Below are 19,632 nucleotides of genomic sequence, written 5' to 3' on the forward strand. Positions count from 1 at the left end.
AGCTAATCTCAACTCTAAATTAACTGCACTGTTAAAACACTAGTATTGTGAGACCTCACCTGTGTCCTGTACTTGTCTCTGCTGCCCTTTGACCAAAAAAGCTCCTTGTTATGTCCATTTTCCTTTTTCTCACTGGCATATTTGTGTTACAGCTCACCTATTACAAGTGAGACGATTGACAATATCAAAAACATGCTTGCACACACACATATAACTTACTCACACACAAGTTAGTGTTACTGGCCCCAATTTGGTACAATTATTACAGAAATGATTGAGAATAGAGACATGGTTGACATTAAACTAGCTGTTGTTGTACCCTTTAACATTCTCTAACTAGCTTAGTTAGGTCGGGTATTCACTAAAATAAAATGTAATTAGAACATGTTTGTACTGACACAACATGACATGAACTTGTTCATTAATATATTACATTTGAACCAACAGCATTATGGCGTTTATACAGTTTGTTTAACCCACCTGAATGAATGAGAATCGTGGACAAGGTTTTAACATGAACTTTACTCATGGCTTGTTTATTGAGGAACCGGCCGCAGAGAGGAAAGCGCTACAGAGAGTCGTGAGATCGGCCCAGAAGATCATCGGCGCCCCCCTCCCCTCTCTGGAAGAGCTGTACAACACACGCTGCCTCAGGAAGGCCTCCAAGATCTCCAGAGACCCATCCCACCCTGGGAACGAACACTTTGTTCGGCTGCCCTCGGGCAGGCGGTTCTGGACCATGTTCGCAAGGACAAATAGACTGAAGCTCAGCTTCTACCCTAGGGCCATTCAGGCCCTGAACACAGCAAAGACCTAGGTTCTAGGCCCTGGACAATCTAGACAATTTGATGGCAGCTACTAGTAGATTGTAATCAAGTGCAATACTGAAACACAACTGTGAACATTTCAAACCTGCAAACTGCGACACTTTAAATGAATGTGCAATAATACTATGTGCAATATGACAAACCTCGTGCACATAAGGTTCAGAGATAGGAAATGTTAGGATATGTATAGCATAGCATAGAGTACAGCACAGTGTTTTATTTGTATAGTATAGTGTTACACCCACCATAAAGGTCCCTAGCATAAGAATGACAGTTGAGAATGTACTTTAAATAGAAAATAGTTTTATTACATTAGTTCACAATCCAGGCCCACATTGACCTCTCTCCAAAGAACCTCAGTTATTGTTACCAGGGCAGGTGTTATATTCACTGCACACCATAGGCTACACACTGTAGAAAAGGGTTGTTCACTGCACACCATAGGCTACACACTCTAGAAAAGGGTTGTTCACTGCACACGCCCGTAGGGAAATACTTTGACACTCTGGGTGAACAAGTTTACACACGTGATAGGATTCACTGCAATCATCTATAAATATAGCACACTCAAACCTGCCCTGATGGTCGAACTGGGATTAACCCGGTGAAGTGGCAATGGTGGGGGAAAAGCGGATTTAAATAACAAATAAACAAACAAACAAACAAACAAACAAAAAAGAAAAACTAGTCCGCCCCGCTACCGGCACACTTGCCCAGGCGGACTAGATAATAACATAAACTCTAACCAAACAAAACGTCTCACGGCAAGAGCAGCTGGCCGCACTGATGCTCTGGAGGAAACACAAATGAACAATCTTAAAACACTATTACCGACATATTAAAATACATAATGATTCAATTTACATGACGAATACTTTAAAATACCTGGTACGTCGATGGCAGCGTCCTACCAGCGACTACCAGCCGCCTTCAACCCAGCAGGGAAGTAGGTGACCTGTAATATATCACACAATCAATATTACATACAATCAAAGAAATAATATAAAACGCTACGCACAGAAAATAGCCAAAGGCTGCGGCCTACCTCTTGATCTCTGCCTGTCAGCATGGAGTAAGGTGTGCAACTACCTTACCTCCGACCTGATCACACGGCTGCGCTCTGGCGTTCTTCTTCTTCTTCTTCTTCTCGAATTTCCGGCAGTGTAGACGCTTTCGCGCATTACTGCCCTCTACAGTTCAGAGTGATACTCCGCTCTGCACTCTATATCCTCTTATAGAGGTCTGTCTTGTGGAGGAAGGACAGGACACTTCTCTTCACAGCATGCTGCTCTTTTCCCCGGCTGAACAGGGACTTGTACTCCACAGTGGGTATCCCAATATTGGCTAGTTCCTCACATAGCTGAGCTCTTTCTGTCCTGTATTTCTCACACTCAAATAGGACGTGGACAACAGTCTCTGCTCTTCCACATTCACACAGGCCATCCGGGTGTTTTCCCACTACTCTCAGGCAACTGGCTAGCCCGCAGTGCCCAAGTCTTAGCCGAGTCAGTTTGACTGAATCTCTTCTGTCACCTTCCGTGCACACGCTCCCCCTTTTGACATATGCCTGCGCTGAGAAATACAGCCTCCCTCTCTCTTCATTATTCCACTCCTCTTGCCACTGTTTCTCAAGCCCCTCCTTTATGGAACAGTAGAACTCAGGTTTGCCCAGCAGGATTCCCACATCTATGTGCTGCCTCTTGAGTGACATTCTGGCCAACTTGTCAGCTATTTCGTTCCCCTCTACCCCTGCATGCCCTGGGACCCAAAGGAAGCCTATATCGACCCCCACTTTCTGTGACCTATACATGCTTATCATGGCCTCATTCACCAGGTCGGCTCTAGCTCTAGATGACCCACTCCTCAAGGCCATCAAGGCGGCAGCTGAGTCAGAGCAGATTATGACTTTGCTTGGTTTAACTTGTTCAATCCACCAGAGTGCCCAAATGATTGCCATTAGCTCTGTGGCAAAAACAGATGCTCCGTCTGTGACTCGCAAGCCTTGCTGGACTTGGGGCCCCACCAGGTAGATTCCACACCCTGCCCTTTGGCTAACTGGGTCCTTAGACCCGTCTGTGAAGACCTGCATGTGCGTCCCCCATGCCGTATTTAGGTATCCTTCTACCCGCGAGCTTGTGATACCTCCCTCCTGCTTCCAGTCTAACAGAGTTAGATCTACAGTGGGCTCTGGGAGTAGCCACACTGGCACCGCTGACCAGAATGCATGTACTAGGCCTACTTTATTTTTGTCTACTCCCACTCTTTCAGCCAACTCTCCAGCGCCAGCTAGGAAATTTCCTTTCTTCTTCCCATCAGCAAACTCCCAACTCTTATTCACTAGGCACTTGGCTGAAAGACTCAGACTAGAACCTTTCAGTTTGGCCCAATAATGCAGTCCTAGCTTGCTGCGCCTAATTCTAAGTGGCCACTCTCCCGTTTCCACAAGCAGGGCTGGGATGGGAGTCGTTCTAAACGCCCCACAGCAAGTTCTTAGAGCTCTTGATTGCACTGCGTCTAGTTTGTCCAAAGTGGACTTTGCAGCGGATCCATAGACAAAGCTCCCATAGTCTATTGCTGACCTGACCATTGCCTGATAAATCATTAACATTGTCCCCCTCTCAGCTCCCCATTCACATCCAGCCAGGCTCCGGAGGACGTTAATTACTTTTTCACATTTGCTTCTCACTTTCCCTATGTGGACTCTCCATGTTAGCCTTTCATCCAACCACATTCCAAGGAATTTGAATTCCTTGACTCGCTCTAGGGGAGCCCCATATAGTTTTAGCTGTACCTGTGGTATTTTCCGTTTTAGCCCAAACACCATGAACTTGCTCTTTGGCACCGAAATTTTAAAGCTCCACCTATCTGCCCACTCTTCTATCGCCTTTAGCCCTTCTTGAATTTTTTTAAAAAGGAATTCCACATTCCTGCCTCTCCTCCAGATGGCCCCATCATCCGCAAACAGAGACCTGCCAAATCCTTGCCCTATATTTTTAAAGATGTCATTGATCATAACATTAAATAGTACTGGGCTGATTACTGAACCCTGAGGGGTGCCATTCTCTATATGGACTGTTTCGGAGTAGGCCCCACCCACTCTCACCTGGATTGTTCTAGCCATGAGAAAATCCTTGATCCAGTTGAACATCCTCCCCTTTACCCCTGCATCATGCAGATTAATTAGTACCGGTACTCCCTCCTTCCGCATAGAGTCGTAGGCCTTTTCAATGTCTAGAAACACTCCTATCATGGCTTCCTTGTTAGCTATAGCCTTTCTGATCTCTAAGTCCAAGACTGCTACAGAGTCCATTGTACCTCTTCCTATTCTGAACCCATTTTGGTAGTCAACAAACACTCCTCTAGTTTCTAAAAAGTACACCAGCCTGTTGGTTACCATACGCTCCATTATTTTGCACACTACTGATGTCAAAGCTATGGGGCGATATGAGTCAGGCCTTGATGCATTTTTACCTGGCTTCAGTATTGGGATTATGACTGCGTGCTTCCACTCTGCTGGCAAACTACCTGCCTCCCATATCGCATTAAACAGCGCTAGTATCTCATCCAGCACAAGGTCATTTAAATGTTTGAACATCTCATAGCTCAGTCTATCTCTTCCTGGGGCAGTGTTGGCCCCGGCCTGAATAGCATCTCTCAGTTCCTTGAGAGAGAAAAGCAAATTAAAAGGGTTACTATTTTCATGGCAGTGGTTAAGCTTCCATTGTTCGTTCCTCAGCACTTCAGCTCTTTTCCTCACCCCTTCTTCCCCCAAGGCGGTTGAGTTATGCACAGCCTGGAATACTCTGACACACATGCTCGCCTTCTCTCCGTTGCTTACAGCCTCCCTTACCCCGTCATTCAAAACTGGTATTGTGTACCTCCTAAATTTTCCTGACATTCTATGGACTCTTGACCACACTTCCCTAAGGGGGGTGTCAGGGCCTATTGTGCCACAATATTTCCTCCAACAATTCCTCTTGGCTTCCTTAATAGTTTTCCTTGCAACTGCTCTTAGTCTCTTGTAATCAATTGCATTAATCTGTGACTGAAACTTCCTTAGTTTACGGTATGCTCTATTTCTATCTTTTAAGGCTACATCAGATTCCTTATTCCACCACGGGACAGCTACTCTGTCTTTCGGGCTCTGCCTTATGGGGATTGAGTTTTGTGCTGCAGTGAGTATCATTGAGCTTAATGACTCATTAAAGGCGTCAATTGTTCCATCACTTTCAACTTCCCCCAATAGGGCTGCTGTCTCTTCTTCAAACTTGTCCCACTATGCGCGGGTGAAATTAAATACTTTGGGCCTGCCCTCCACTTCCTTTGTCAAAGCCCTGCCAAACCCACTCAGTATAGGAAAATGGTCACTGCCCATTGTGTTTTCCTCTATGGTTTCCCACTCCCCAACTCTGGCCAGCGCTGGGGATGCAAGTGTTAGGTCTATGCATGACAGTTTTCCTGTCTCTATCTGAATCCTAGTGGGCCTGCCATCGTTCATAACTATCAACCCGTGCCTTTCTAGAAACTCCTCCAACGTGATTCCATTCCTATCCCTCTTTTCACTTCCCCACAATGGGTTGTGGGTGTTGAAGTCCCCCACCCAAATGACTGGGGAGCTGACTTGCTCCATAATGGCGTCTAGCTCTTCAAGTGTTAACACCTTGCATGGATTATAAAAATTGACTACAGTGACTTTCCCCTGTGAACTCCATATCTCTGTTAAAACACATTCAAGGCTAGACTGTATGTCAACTGCCTTGTACTGAATCCCTGTTTTGATGAACACTGCACACCCACCACCTGTTCCTTCTCCCCTATCCTTCCTTATACCTTCATAACCTGGTATAACAAAGTCTAGACACGGCTTCAGCCAAGTCTCTTGTATACATATTAAATCAGGCTTATCTTCTCCAATGTCCACACATTTCTTAAGTTCCTGTCCATTTGCAATAAGGCTCCTTGCATTCCATTGTAGAATACAAAACATAATGATTAGCTTAAGTATCATCATCATCAAAAACCAACGCATGATCAACCTCAATTTCCTCTACCTCCCTCTGCCGTGCCTTAGAAATGGGAGGAGCCTTTCCCTGACTGCCTGTCAAAGGGCTATTCATGATGTTCATGTACTTATGCAGTGCTGCGGGATCACATGGCCCCGTTCCCAAGAACCTCCCCGCTGCCTCAACCACCGCCCTCAAGATGTCTGACTTGCTTAACTCCTTATCCTTTGTACACACCACCACATCGACAATGAATGCTATTAAGCTTTCTTTTTTAACCACAATTGAATCTGCTGGTACCGAGGGGGGAGGGGCCCACGGGGTTGCTGATGGGGACATCTGAGATGAGCCAACATACACAGCCCCCCTGTCGCTTTTCCCGTCTACTTTCTTTACAGCCTCCGCATACGAAATATTATGCTGCTCTTTAACGTCCTGAACACTTTTCGCCCTCTCAAAGTGAGGGCATCCCCGAAAGGATGCCATATGGGCGCCCCTGCAATTACAACATTTCGGCTCATTATCGGTCATTTCGCAGTTTAGTAGATCATGACCCCCCCCACATTTTGAACATCTTTGATTGCCGCGACATGACGCAGCTACGTGGCCAAATCTCTGACATTTGAAGCATCTAAGCGGGGGCCTCTCATACTTTCTCACTTGGAACGACAAGCACCCAAAGAAAACCCTGGGCGGCAGGCTATCACCTTCAAACGTTATCATAACCGGAGCGTTCGGGTTGCCACCCATCCGTGCTTTAAATCTCCTCACTTCTTTAACTTTCCCCCCCTTGATTTGCTCCCTCATTTCTTTCTCAGATATGTCTGCACAGACACCATAGATCACTCCTTTGATTCCGTCATTTTTGTTTGAGATAGCAGCTTCTACTTTTAGCCCAGCTATTGTTTTTACACCAAGCACTTTCTTTTGTGTTTCTGCACTTGTGCACATCACCATGAGCATGCCATTAGCTAATATTCTTGCATCTATTTCACCAACACTCTTCAGTGATTCTGCAATGTTAAGAGGATTAACTGCTCTAAACACCCCCGTTCCATTTGGGTCCTTCAGTTTAAACACTACTTTAAACTCAGCGCTGTCAGCTGTCTTCCTCATTTTCCCTCCAGGCACGTCCTCTACTGAGGAGCTTCGCTTACTTCCAACTTTCAACCCCCCCTCCCCTCCCCTGGCCGTAGCCATAAATAGTGTTCACAATTGTCCTCCTCTTACAATGCGGCTTGTTCCTATCCTGAACAAATATAGGAGCTCCGATTTAGTATACGGACAATATACAGTTCACGAAAGGATTCCACTTAGCGATCGCTCTCTGACAGCTGTCAAAACCAGCGTTCGCTCTCTGACAGCTGTCAAAACCAGCGTCCACGATTCAAAAATCCCGCCTGCAATCTCCCGACTCCACCGGCCACTTCCGAGTGCGTACGTACGTCACAGGCAACGACCTCTGTCTCCGCTCTGGCGTTCCCTCTAAGGCAGTGGTCTTCAACCGGGGGTCCGCGACCCCTAGGGGGTCCGCAGAGGTACTGCAGGGGGTCCGCCAATTTTTTTCAGAATAATTAACAGTTTTCACCAAAATAATTTGTGACAATTAAAAAATATAACAAAAGTTATATTGAGTAAACTACAAGCATTAATAGGCAATAATAAGCTACTTTTGACAAAAAACTATTTACAATAAAAATTTACTATTTACTATTTGCATTATGGGTAATGACCCGAGGCACTGTTGAAGCTGAGTGTTGATTAAACTGGTTGAGTTAAACGTGCGCAAGTTGTCCGAGTCCAATAATGATATTATAACTTCACATTATTAGTTACTACTATTAATTAGTGAAGCAGGATGGATACAGTAACGAGACCTCGAGCTCGAGATCCAACGGCGTGGCCTACTCCTTCCACCTCGGCCCCAGCAGCGCCTGCCCCAGGGGCAGATAAACGCAAAAGAGAAAAGTCCCGAAAATATTCAGAAGTGTACCTAAAGTTTGGATTTACTTTCATAGAAACCGAAGGAGTGGAATTGCCGGTGTGTGTTGTTTGTGCGGCGACGCTCTCAAACGAAAGCATGAAGCCATCAAAGCTGCAACGACACTTTGAGACGAATCATGGCCACTTACAAGATAAAGCACTGGACTACTTTCAGGCTCGTCTGCACTCTCTCCAAGGCCAACAGACAATGATAAGAAAATCTGCGAAAGTCGGTGAGCTTGCTTTGAAAGCCTCATATCAAGTTGCTCTTCGCGTTGCCCAGTGTAAAAAGCCATACACAATTGCAGAAGATTTGATATTGCCTGCGGCCACTGATATGTGCAAGACCATGTTTGGGAATGATGGATATGGATATGCAGAAAAGTTGAAGACTATCCCATTGTCAGACACAACAATTGCTCGGCGAATTGGTGAAATGGCATTGGATGTGAGGGTGCAGTTAATTGAGAAATTACAAACGGCGGAGGCATTTGCACTCCAATTGGATGAATCAGTGGACATGTCCAAAGACGCACAGCTCTTGGCATTTGTGCGCTTTGTTGACCAAGACGAAATGTGTGAAGAGTTCTTGTTTTGTAAGAAGCTTCCTGAACGCACAACAAGTGCTGAAATTTTCAAAGTGATTGATGACTTTTTCGGTGAAAATGACGTACGTTGGGCAAAGTGTGTCGCGGTGTGTACCGACGGTGCGCGCGCTATGACTGGGCAAAAGAGTGGACTGATGGCGCTTGTCAGAAAAGTCGCCCCCACAGCTATCCACGAATTTCTAATTGGCCAAAACCGCGCGGAGCTGGCTGCGCATTTCATCGACAATGCCTGGGTCTTTAAACTGGCATATCTGGCGGACGTTTTCGCAAGAGTTGAACCGGCTGAACAGTTCTATGCAGGGCCGCAATACACACGCCATTCAGCTGTATGATAAGATGGAAGGCTTCCTGAAAAAAACGAAAAGATGGAGAGAGCGCGTCAGGGGAGATAACATCTCCATGTTTCCATCAGTGGAGGAGTTGGCGGATTCCGCGGTGATCTCGCCTGACGTGAAACGCGCAATTGGTAATCACTTGGAGGCACTTGAATGGCAATTCGAAAAATATTTTTCTGAGACTGAGTCCTGGAGAAAGGACAAGACCTGGATACAGTTTCCTTTCAAAGAGAATGCACCCGACGGCTCAAATCTGACAGCCGCTGAGGAAGATCAGCTGATCGACCTGTCCACAGATAGTACACACAAGCATGTGTACGAGTCAAAGCCACTGATCCAGTTCTGGATCCATTGCCAAAAATTCTTCCCACAACTGACAGCAAAGGCCATGGTGAGCCTCTTGCCTTTTGCAACCACATATCTTTGCGAAAGTGGATTCTCCTCCCTCACCTACCTGAAGAGCAAATACCGTTCAAGACTGCAGCCTGAGGATGACATGATGCTCTGCCTGACAACCTCCATCTCCCCCAGAATAGACAAGCTGTGTACCACCCAGCAGGGCCAGTTATCTCACTGAGGTAAGCATACCTGACTTCCTGAAGCTAAATGTTTAATTGTTGAATAATAATAATAATAATAGAAAATATAAGCCTCATCAACAATAATAATAATAATAATAACCAATAATAATTATGCATGAACGTTTTATCAATCATAAACACATATAGGTTAATAACCCAGTAATTAGCCTGTTACTTTTTAATTTACCCTTGTGACCTGACCCCCTGCCTGTCTGCCGACTACTCCTCCTGTCTGACCCCCTGCCTGTCTGCCGACTACTCCACCTGCCTGCCGACCATTCTTCCTGCTTGATTCCCCACCTGTCTGCCGACCCTTCCTCCTGCCTGACCTCCCGCCTGACTGACGACCCACCTGCCTATTCCCATCAGCCTTGTTACTAGAAATAAACCTTTATTATTTAACTCTTACCTGTTCACCTGTGTCTGCGTTTGGGTCCTACCTCTGGTCGTGACAAAATAGGTTAATAAGGTGAATAAAGTTAATATAGGCCTTAAAATGTGACATTTAAAAAATTGTATTACATGTGGGGGTCCCTGTTCTGGTTGTCTCTCGTCCAAGGGGTCCTTGGGCTGAAAAGGTTGAAGACCCCTGCTCTAAGGTGAGCCCTATGCAGTGGCGGCTGGTGCTAAACATTTTGGGTGGGGCACAGGTTATGGGGGCATGCTCCACGGGGAAGAATATCAACTTTAAAATCTGGATTTACAGTCGATTTTAGCATGAGAATAGCTCTACCCCCCTGTACAGACCTCGCCATCCCCTCTACCCCCCTGTACAGACCTCTTCATCCCCTCTACCCACCTCTACAGACCTCTTCATCCCCTCTACCCCCCTGTACAGACCTCTTCATCCCCTCTACCCACCTCTACAGACCTCTTCATCACCTCTACCCACCTCTACATCCCCTCTACCCACCTCTACAGACCTCTCCATTCCCTCTACCCCCTGTACAGACCTCTCCATCCCCTCTACCCTCCTCTACAGACCTCTTCATCCCCTCTACCCCCCTGTACATACCTCCTCATCCCCCCTACCCCCCTGTACAGACCTCTTCATCCCCTCTACCCCCCTGTACATACCTCCTCATCCCCCCTACCCCCCTGTACAGACCTCTCCATCCCCTCTACCCCCCTGTACAGACCTCTTCATCCCCTCTACCCCCCTGTACAGACCTCTTCATCCCCCCTACCCCCCTGTACATACCTCCTCATCCCCCCTACCCCCCTGTACAGACCTCTCCATCCCCTCTACCCCCCTGTACAGACCTCTTCATCCCCTCTACCCCCCTGTACAGACCTCTTCATCCCCTCTACCCCCCTGTGCAGACCTCTTCATCCCCCCTACCCACCTCTACAGACCTCTTCATCCCCCCTACCCCCCTGTACAGACCTCTTCATCCCCTCTACCCCCCTGTACAGACCTCTTCATCCCCTCTACCCCCCTGTACAGACCTCTTTATCCCCTCTACCCCCCTGTACAGACCTCTTCATCCCCCCTACCCCCCTGTACAGACCTCTTCATCCCCTCTAGTGAGTGTGTGAGTGTGTGTGTGTGTGTGTGTGTGTGTGTGTGTGTGCGTGTGCTGAATACATAAACAAACAAGCTAAAAGACGACAATAGAAAACGTACCATGCTGACGATATTACTAAATGTTTGAAGTAGCTTTTATCTTAGCTGACTCTCTTACCTTCAGGTCGAGTTTGTGTATTCTGGCTTCGCAAAACACCAACAGTAGCAGCCTAACAGCCGCGGAGATTGCGACCACAAACGAAGTTTGACTTCGGTAATAGGTCCAGTTGTAATATCCTCAAGTTGGGAACAAAAGATGCCTCCTTCTAATCCATTTGTTCAATTTGTTTACAGAAAGAAATCCTCCTAAATCCTCGGTTATACGATTTTCCCATTTTCCCTGCCTTTGTATAAACTTGCTTTATAATTAAATTTGGTCTGGGTGGTCCTAATTCCTTTACTGTTAATTTCTCCTGGTTGCTACGACGGCTGAACGGTGTTTCTTTTAAAGATTCAACCGAGTTGTTCAGAACATTACTAGCCGCCATAGCGATGGTGAACAAACGTGAACGAACGTCCGTATGACATGACGTAAGCACGTACGATTCTTTGTGCATGTCCCAAAACCCCATAGACAAATGACCGAATGGCCTGAAGTTACCAAAATAGATTTTACATGCAAGTCTACGAGAACAGCCTAGTGCAATTTCGCGTAGAGTGAAAGTTGCCCCGAAAGGGGCGGGACTTGAAGCTGATTGGAACATACTCCACAGAACACTAGCTGATTGGACTATGATATACTCCACAGAACACTAGCTGATTGGACTATGATATTCAGAAGCAACACTGTCTAGAAGTCATAGAAAAAAAATCTCTCTCTTCTCCCTTTGGTGGGGCATTGTCCAATTGCCCCTAATGAACCAGCCTCCCCTGGCCCTATGTGCTTTCCTTTGGGCACCTCCCCTTTTCCTATTGGCTCCACCCGCCACACTGTACATACTGGTGACGGATCTCCTTCACTCTGTCGCTGTTCCGTTCAAATGGCACATTGTACAATTATTTCATGCGCATTTCATTTCTCCTGAGCACTCTGTCAATTGTAGCGATTGAAACAGATTCAATATTCCCAAAGATATTGTCATCCTCTATAACAGCGCTTTGTATCTCTCTCAACCTTATGGCATTGTTTGCAATCACCATTGCACAAATGGCTTCCTCTTGTTGTGGAGTAAAAAGGGTTCCTTTTCCACCTCTGCAAGGTTGTCTTGCCTTGTCTGTACAGTAAACATGAGATATACTGCTTTAACCATATTACTGTAGTGTACAATAACAGTGCTTCCCACTTGTAAAATGCTGCAGTACAGTACCATACTGTAAATATGGCAAATCTTTACTGTAACACTACTTTACACTACAATACAGTAAATCTGTGCTGCAGTAAAGCTGTAAGTCTAAATGTAAAATGTAAAAAGTGACAAGTTCTTGTCCCACTGTAAGATTCATGTATGACACAATGACAGTAGTGCAGTGCAGATTTAGTGCTGAATTACTGTCCAATATACACACCTGTTCTCCTGACAAAATGCTTGAATAATTGAATTTACAGTGGTTCTCCCAACATTAGGCTGCACCCTTCGGCCAGCCTCAGCCATTGTGAGGCCGTGATTGACAACATGGTCCACAATTGTAGCCCTAATTTCATCAGGAATCTGCCTATGTACTTGGCCTCTTCTTCCTCTTCCCCTGTTTTGTCCCCTTCCCCTTCCTCCCCGCATCCTCGCCCCTCTTCCACGATGCTGACCTTCTATTTCTGTGTCACAGTATTGTCAAAATGGTACACACTATGTCCTGCTCGGTTCATATATGCTTGCCAATTGAGGGTTCATGGGACTCAGCTCTGAGTGACTGTGGAGAAGTGGCTTATCATTGGTTACAATCAATGCTTCACACACTCCTCCTCATCAGTGAAAGCTGAGAGAAATAGTTTTTTCAGGAAAAAATTATAAAGAAATGTATAGAATTTGCTTGACAGATTTTGACAACTTGTTCAACATTTTTGTATGTAATGACTCAAGCAATGAAATGAGGACTATTAGTTTTATAGGGAATGACTATTCAGCATCCAAAAGTATAGTTAATTTTGACTGACATGACATAAGCAAATGATAATGTTATAAAACAGCAGAGAATTGTATGACAGCAATTGATGCATGTCCAAAGCATTTGCAATTTGTTGGAAGGAATGAGAAACTGCTACTATGATGTGCACAAATGACTAAATGTTGTGGAGGTTGAACTAACAGTTATGAGAATTTCAATTCTGATCAGAGAAATGCACCAAAGCAATTGAGAAAAACTGTAACGAGGTAGGAACCAATAATCTCATTCTCATTTTGGGGAAATTCACAACACAAATAAAATAGCATAATAAATATTATAACTTATATAATAGACAATATTGACTTGGCTACAGTGGCTCAATTATAGCGGCTGAATTAAGCCAAGTGAGCGGGAGAGGGCAGAGAAGGGTGGCTTCTCTGTAAGTTGCATTTGTAGTGAGGCTGATAGGCATAACAATTGTGCATTTTATGACTAAAGCATGAAACTTTCTACAGTGTTTCTATAGACTGTAAACTTCATTTTTAGACGTGGAACCACTTCAGATTTGACCTCTGGCGTCAGGTAGACTAAAGGTAGACACTAATTTTCAGGAGTAAAATATTTCTGCAAATCATTCTAAAATGTTGCTGTGCAATCTAGAACTTCCATTAACTGCAATGTATAATGTCTGCTTGAGTGCATTATGACATCAAATTGAATAGTTAGGATGTATGCAACATTCTTAGAACATGGAAGTAATTTACCATGAGAGGAAGGGGGTTGTGGACTCATTTACCACTGGTACAGGGTTGGAAAATCCTGTGATCATCAACCCTGTGATCAACCCTATGATCATTCTATAGTATAATATGATATATTATCATTCTAAGGAAAAAATAAATAACGTTTTAAAAAAAACATAGTAATATACTATATTATTTTTCCTTTTTTTCCCCACTATATTATTTTTAAAAAATCATTTTGATCATTCTATGATCATTCTATAGTATAATATGATATATTATTATCATTCTAAGAAGAAAAAAACCCGTTTAAAAACGTTTTTTAAACGTGGGACACATGACAGAACGGACATTGTAGGAGGTAACTGCCTCCAGCAGAGGGCAGTAATGCAGCATCAAGGACGCACGCTGCCGTTAAAACCAAAACAACAAGAAGAAGAAGACGACGATGACGTGGTCTATTCCCGCGATACCAGGGAACGAGAAGTCGATCTAAGATGGCGGAGTCAGTAAACGCACACCGTGCTGAAGACCTTACGAGGGATTATTAAGTTTACAACTGTGACAGAGGGCAAACATTAGTCACATCTAGTTCCATCCATAGATAGTTACATCTCTGTATTTGGTTTCCTTTACTGCGGATGAAAACATGTCAACAGTCAACAAGGAGAACGGGAGACTCTGAGTGTGGAGGTCAGTAGAAACGCCTTTGTCTCAGCTCGCTGCCTCACTGTCTAACATGTTATGTTGCCAGCTGTTTAGACATGAACAGTTATCTGATGATCTGTGTGGGGGAGATTCTATGTCTAAATATTGTACACTTGCACAGACGCTGATGGATCTACCTCATGGCACACTGCCCCTGTGTATATTATCAATCATACGTTCTGTTAGTAGTTAAAATAGCCTAGTATGTATCGTGGCGTTAGCCATGCTAGCTAGCAGACATTAGCTATTGCTATTAGTCTATTATTTATACGTTCTGTTGTTGTTTTTTTAGCTTGCGAGATATGATCGCTACGTTGTCTTTTCTAACTAACGCCGTCGCCACTAAACAGTGACCGTGTTTGAGTTCAACAGCCAAACCCGACTACAAACCAGGCAAGGCCAGGCGCGGTGGTCAATGTAGTGCAATCCTAATAACTCCGTGGCTTAAACACCTGAACGCTTGAAATCCTCAATAGAAAGTCCTATGAATTCTCTTTGAATAACCACCACATAACAGCCATCAACTGAACATGCAATCAATAGATCTCAAATCTCATAATGATGTATAACCCAGCAGTCTACACAAATGCAAATGGGGCTTTTCTTGACTTATTAAGTGTTTTAGCAGCTCTGAACTGTTCACAGCTCAACATTGTTATGCGCCGCGCCTGTGGAACAGCCTTCCTAGCCAGCTAAGGGAACAGCCTTCCTAGCCAGCTAAGGGAACAGCCTTCCTAGTCAGCTAAGGGAACAGCCTTCCTAGCCAGCTAAGGGAACAGCCTTCCTATACAGCTAAGGGAACAGCCTTCCTAGCCAGCTAAGAGAACAGCCTTCCTAGCCAGCTAAGGGAACAGCCTTCCTAGCCAGCTAAGGGAACAGCCTTCCTAGCCAGCTAAGGGAACAGCCTTCCTAGCCAGCTAAGGGAACAGCCTTCCTAGCCAGCTAAGGGAACAGTCTTCCTCATCAGCTCAGGGAACAGCCTTCCTAGCCAGCTAAGGGAACAGCCTTCCTAGCCAGCTAAGGGAACAGCCTTCCTAGCCAGCTAAGGGAACAGCCTTCATAGCCAGCTAAGGGAACAACCTTCCTAGCCAGCTAAGGGAACAGCCTTCCTAGTCAGCTAAGGGAACAGCCTTCCTAGCCAGCTAAGGGAACAGCCTTCCTAGCCAGCTAAGGGAACAGCCTTCCTAGCCAGCTAAGGGAACAGCCTTCCTAGCCAGCTAAGGGAACAGCCTTCCTAGCCAGCTAAGGGAACAGCCTTCTTAGCCAGCTAAGGGAACAGCCGGAACAGCCTTCCTATACAGCTAAGGGAACAGCCTTCCTATACAGCTAAGGGAACAGCCTTCCTATACAGCTAAGGGAACAGCCTTCCTAGCCAGCTAAGGGAACAGCCTTCCTAGCCAGCTAAGGGAACAGTCTTCCTCGTCAGCTCAGGGAACAGCCTTCCTAGCCAGCTAAGGGAACAGCCTTCCTAGCCAGCTAAGGGAACAGCCTTCCTAGCCAGCTAAGGGAACAGCCTTCCTAGCCAGCTAAGGGAACAGCCTTCCTAGCCAGCTAAGGGAACAGCCTTCCTAGCCAGCTAAGGGAACAGCCTTCCTAGCCAGCTAAGGGAACAGCCTTCCTAGTCAGCTAAGGGAACAGCCTTCCTAGTCAGCTAAGGGAACAGCCTTCATAGCCAGCTAAGGGAACAGCCTTCCTAGCCAGCTAAGGGAACAGCCTTCTTAGCCAGCTAAGGGAACAGCCGGAACAGCCTTCCTATACAGCTAAGGGAACAGCCTTCCTAGCCAGCTAAGGGAACAGCCTTCCTAGCCAGCTAAGGGAACAGCCTTCCTAGCCAGCTAAGGGAACAGCCTTCCTAGCCAGCTAAGGGAACAGCCTTCCTAGCCAGCTAAGGGAACAGCCTTCCTAGCCAGCTAAGGGAACAGCCTTCCTAGCCAGCTAAGGGAACAGCCTTCCTAGCCAGCTAAGGGAACAGCCTTCCTAGTCAGCTAAGGGAACAGCCTTCCTAGTCAGCTAAGGGAACAGCCTTCCTAGCCAGCTAAGGGAACAGCCTTCCTAGCCAGCTAAGGGAACAGCCTTCCTAGTCAGCTAAGGGAACAGCCTTCCCAGTCAGCTAAGGGAACAGCCTTCCTAGCCAGCTAAGGGAACAGCCTTCCTAGCCAGCTAAGGGAACAGCCTTCCTAGCCAGCTAAGGGAACAGCCTTCCTAGCCAGCTAAGGGAACAGCCTTCCTAGCCAGCTAAGGGAACAGCCTTCCTAGCCAGCTAAGGGAACAGCCTTCCTAGCCAGCTAAGGGAACAGCCTTCCTAGCCAGCTAAGGGAACAGTCTTCCTAGCCAGCTAAGGGAACAGCCTTCCTAGCCAGCTAAGAGAACAGCCTTCCTAGCCAGCTAAGAGAACAGCCTTCCTAGCCAGCTAAGAGAACAGCCTTCCTAGTCAGCTAAGGGAACAGCCTTCCTAGTCAGCTAAGGGAACAGCCTTCCTAGTCAGCTAAGGGAACAGCCTTCCTAATCAGCTAAGGGAACAGCCTTCCTAGCCAGCTAAGGGAACAGCTTTCCTAGCCAGCTAAGAGAACAGCCTTCCTAGCCAGCTAAGGGAACAGCCTTCCTAGTCAGCTAAGGGAACAGCCTTCCTAGCCAGCTAAGGGAACAGCCTTCCTAGCCAGCTAAGGGAACAGCCTTCCTAGCCAGCTAAGGGAACAGCCTTCCTAGCCAGCTAAGGGAACAGCCTTCCTAGTCAGCTAAGGGAACAGCCTTCCTAGTCAGCTAAGGGAACAGCCTTCCTAGCCAGCTAAGGGAACAGCCTTCCTAGCCAGCTAAGGGAACAGCCTTCCTAGCCAGCTAAGGGAACAGCCGGAACAGCCTTCCTATACAGCTAAGGGAACAGCCTTCCTAGCCAGCTAAGGGAACAGCCTTCCTAGCCAGCTAAGGGAACAGCCTTCCTAGCCAGCTAAGGGAACAGCCTTCCTAGCCAGCTAAGGGAATGGGCGCGGATGGGCGCGCATTTTTTTTTCGCGTGCACGCGCGCTCAAAACAACGATCTATTTATTTATTTATTTTTTCCTAATCACAGCCAAAACTAGAGGATGGCCCAAAAAAATAAAATATGAATATACAGATACAGAATATAAACTTGTGACTGACAGTCACATACACACACACAAAGATCATCAGCTATAATTTAATACGAAGTAGGCCTACATGAGCACAAAAGCGGCTAACGTTACTGATTAACTGTTAACTGTAGTGCAGAGAGATGGTAGTCGTTGGCGGCATATCAAATGACAAAGCTAAAAGTTTAATGAAGGACATGAACGATTGTCAACAACACACTCAAGCAGTAAATAGAACAGTCTAAACAGCTTGGGTACTACGGACGGAACAATAGTCTCAACCTATAGTTCCGTGCGTGAATTATGTCAACCCACCACATTACAGAAGTAACAGCCTTCCTAGTCAGCTAAGGGAACAGCCTTCCTAGTCAGCTAAGGGAACATCCTTCCTAGCCAGCTAAGGGAACAGCCTTCCTAGCCAGCTAAGGGAACAGCCTTCCTAGCCAGCTAAGGGAACAGCCTTCCTAGCCAGCTAAGGGAACAGCCTTCCTAGCCAGCTAAGGGAACAGCCTTCCTAGCCAGCTAAGGGAACAGCCTTCTTAGCCAGCTAAGGGAACAGCCGGAACAGCCTTCCTATACAGCTAAGGGAACAGCCTTCCTAGCCAGCTAAGGGAACAGCCTTCCTAGCCAGCTAAGGGAACAGCCTTCCTAGCCAGCTAAGGGAACAGCCTTCCTAGCCAGCTAAGGGAACAGCCTTCCTAGCCAGCTAAGGGAACATCCTTCCTAGCCAGCTAAGGGAACAGCCTTCCTAGCCAGCTAAGGGAACAGCCTTCCTAGCCAGCTAAGGGAACAGCCTTCCTAGCCAGCTAAGGGAACAGCCTTCCTAGTCAGCTAAGGGAACAGCCTTCCTAGCCAGCTAAGGGAACAGCCTTCCTAGCCAGCTAAGAGAACAGCCTTCCTAGCCAGCTAAGGGAACAGCCTTCCTAGCCAGCTAAGGGAACAGCCTTCCTAGCCAGCTAAGGGAACAGCCTTCCTAGCCAGCTAAGGGAACAGCCTTCCTAGTCAGCTAAGGGAACAGCCTTCCTAGCCAAGTTGTTGTCTTCTCACCCCTGCCTCCTCACCCCCTGGCTCCTCACCCCAGGCTTCTGTCTTCTCACCCCTGCCTCCTCACCCCCCTGGCTCCTCACCCCCCCGGCTTCTCACCCCCCTGCCTCCTCACCCATGGCATCACACCCCCCTGGTTCCCATCCTCACCCCTGGAAGGGAATCAGAGGACAAGCTCATTGTAATGCATGAAATGGAAAGAGGAATGGTATACAACACAGGAATGGTATCAAACACATGTTTTAGGGGTGTGGGTGGAGGGGGTTGGTATCAAACATGTGTTCGATACCACTCCTCATTCCATATCATACACCACTCCTCATTCCATACATTACCATTTCCTCATATTTCTACTTCTACCAGCCTCCTGCTCCTCAACCACAACTTGAAGTCTGAGTTCAAACTGAATTGATACAACTCGAGTTTTTAGAAAAACCAATGCCAGTGTGCCTCAATGCAAGTTCACATCTATAGTCCAGTGGAAAGTTGGATTCATGTACCTTCTTATCGAGACCTGAATGGGCATTGAGAAACCCATAGAAAGTTTCAGTAGGCTCTATATTCCTCTGTTAAAGCCTCAATGGATTCACACATGTACCATTATACCACCAACAACACGCTCTGAAGCTGTTGAATTTACACTCTGATCAATGGACAATAAATCTATACTGTTATTCAAGCAGCACACTGACTACTTTAAGTTATATCAAAGTTTCATTAAGATAGTGTTATCCCCTGAAAGGATATGACAGAATATTTGCAAAAATCTAAAGGGTGTACTCACTTTTGAGATATACTGTACAACACTATATGATGTTGTTATTAGTGCTGTCCCAAACGACTATTTTTCTAACGATTAATCTGGCGATTATTTTATCGATTATTCGATTAGTCTAACGACTAATTTATCGATAAGTCTAACGATAATTTTTGTACTGTAAAAAATAAAAAATAAAAAAAAACTTATTTGTCTCCACCTCACTGCTATGTTTAGCCAACTTGAATGCCAACATGGCCATTTAGAAGTCTGTCCATCACCACAACACATAGCTAGCTAACGTTACTCTCGCTGCTATGTTATGATTA

This window comes from Nansenia antarctica (genome assembly GCF_963989245.1).
Source record: "Nansenia antarctica genome assembly, chromosome: 19".
Classification (NCBI taxonomy): domain Eukaryota; kingdom Metazoa; phylum Chordata; class Actinopteri; order Argentiniformes; family Microstomatidae; genus Nansenia; species Nansenia antarctica.